Source organism: Mus pahari, chromosome 15 (assembly GCF_900095145.1).
Source record: "Mus pahari chromosome 15, PAHARI_EIJ_v1.1, whole genome shotgun sequence".
Lineage (NCBI taxonomy): Eukaryota > Metazoa > Chordata > Mammalia > Rodentia > Muridae > Mus > Mus pahari.
The window spans coordinates 47,845,139-47,847,782 of record NC_034604.1 but is presented as its reverse complement, the minus strand read 5'-3'; positions in this window follow the sequence as shown (position 1 = coordinate 47,847,782).

Sequence of the window (2,644 nt, the reverse complement as noted above, 5' to 3'; positions counted from 1 at the left end):
GACTCAAAGGGAGGGACCTTAGATGAAATGCCAGATAGTAGGGAGAGGGAACTTACAGAGCCCACCTCTAGCAGGAAGACAGGATATCAAGTGAGGGATGGGGTTGCCACCCTACCAGTCACATCTCTGACCCATAATTGTTCCTGTCTGAAAGAATTACAGGGATGGAAATGGAGAGGAACCTGAGGAAAAGAAGGTCCAGTGACAGGCCCAAAGTGGGATCCAGCTCAAGGGGATGTCCCAAGGCCTGACACTATTACTGAGGCTATGGAGCACTCACAAAAAGGGACCTATCATGACTGCCCTCTGAAAGACCCAACAAGCAGCTGAAAGAGTCAGATGCAGATATTTTCACGCAACCAATGGACAGAAGCAGCTGACCCCTGTTGTTGAATTAGGGAAGGCTGAAAGAAGCTGAGGAGAAGGGTGATCCTGTAGGAGGACCAGCAGTCTCAATAAATCTGAACCCCCAAGATCTCTCAAACACTGGACCACCAAACCTTATTCTTAAAAGCTCTAGTTATGTCATATGAAAGGGGACTTGTGCAAATTAGTAGGAATATACCAAATGCATTACATGTTACATGGTTGTCAAAGCTGTTGAACCAGAGATGCAATCTGTGTTAAGCTCATCAGATAAGCTTGCTAGTCATGCCAATCTCAGAGGGAGACTCTGATACTTGGTTATGCTTTTTGAAACGGATTCAACGGGGGTGGGGGTAAAAGGTAAACTCTACAGTAATCCGAGTTGCCCCTAAAGTCTAGGACCCAATGTGATTCATAGAAGATGACAGTAGCCATCTGGAAATACACGTACTGCTGTAGTCTGAATGGATCCTCAGGACTCCTACCTTGATACCTGATCACCAGACATGAGATCAGGAGACAGCCTCTGGGAGAGGGATACATGGGATTCACAGCCTGGTGAGGGAGACTTAGTATGAGTCTACTACCATGTGAAGTCATGGTCACAAGGTACCAGGTATGAATAGAGTTGTCCCTCAAGGCACTAAAGGTACTCAGCTTCCGGTGTTTTATCATAGCCATCCAAACAGATTAAGACAAGTGATACTATTGATCAGGTGAATAAAAGCTTTGGCAAAAAAAAAAAAAAAAAAAATCCAATATCCATTCTTTATAAAAATTTCCAAGCAAAAAGTAAGAAGAGAAATTCTTCCTAGCAACATGAGGCTGTTTTTGTGAAAACCTACAGCTAACTTAACAGGTAACCCTGAGCTCTCCTTGGAGATCAGGAACAAAAACAAGCGTCTTCTCCGTCTCTGTTCAATATTTTATTGAAGTTCATAGCCACTGACGTAACACACTAAGGGGAACTGAAGACGTTTAGATTGTAAAGGTAAAAATAAAATTCTTTCTGCACAGAAGATATGCTCAAGTGTCTAAATCAAATATCCAATTCAGTCTACAAAGTTACCAGAATTCAGCAAGGTTGCAGAATACAAGATCAATATGAGAAACTTAAGAATTGGTCCCGTCTCCACATACTGTCGTCAACAACTTTAGTATAAAGATATGCTGGACTTTAAAACAAATGGAATGAAAAGGTGAAAAAATACACTTTAAAACGCTCCTGGGGGGAAAGGAAAGGACAATTAAGCAACTCAAGGCCTGCCACGAGTGCCTGTCAGGTATTTTGTTGGGATTAAAGGTCTGTACCCAGTTCCAATGACATTCTTTACACTAATAGAAAAAAATCATAAAATTCAAATGGAACCACAGGAGACCCACCCCAATAACAAACCAAAGGGATCGAGTAAGAGGATGATGGCACCAAAATACCTGATTTCAAACTATACCACAAAACTATAGTAAACAAAACAACATGGTACTGATATAAAAACCAACATATAGACCAAGAGAATAGAGAATCCACAAATAAGTATATAAACAGGCACCATGATGCTTCATCTGGATTGCCCAGTTGATGGGACTTAGGATGACCATAGAAACAGATGTGTGTGTCAGGGCAGGGGTTTTCAGACTGGGCTAACTGAGGAAGGAAGATGCACAAAAATTATGGGAGGACCATTTCATCGGCTGGAGTTCCAGACTTAGTTTCATGAGGGAAAGCAAACTGACAGCATCCTCTATCTCCGCTTCCTGCTGCAGACACACCCCTCCTTAGTTAACGCTTCCACTGCTGTGCCAAAACAGTATGACCAAGGCAACCTGTGAGAGAAAGGAGACTGAGAGACTCCCAGTTCTAGACAGTTGTGGTCTATGGTCATCATGGCAGGGGGCATGGCGGCAGACAGAGCTGAGGCAGAAAGTGAGCGAGCTCGCTGGGGATGGTGTGAAACCTCAAAGCCCACCCCAGGGACACAACTCCTCCTGTAAGACCACATCACTTCATTCTCCCTAAAGAGTTCCACCAACCGGAAACCGGTATTCAAACATGATCCAATGGGGGCCATTGGCGGTCAAACCACCCTAACCTTCAATCCCGGAGCCGACATGAAAACCTTCCTTCCTGAGTTCCTTCTGTCAGATATCCTGTCACCGCTTTGTCAGAGCCGAGGAACTGCTACAAGCTGCAAAGCATGTGGTGCACTAAATCAGTGTCTGTAGTGAACGGTGCTGGGAGAACAAGAGATCTTTGTGCAGGAGACAGAGTGCTACCCCA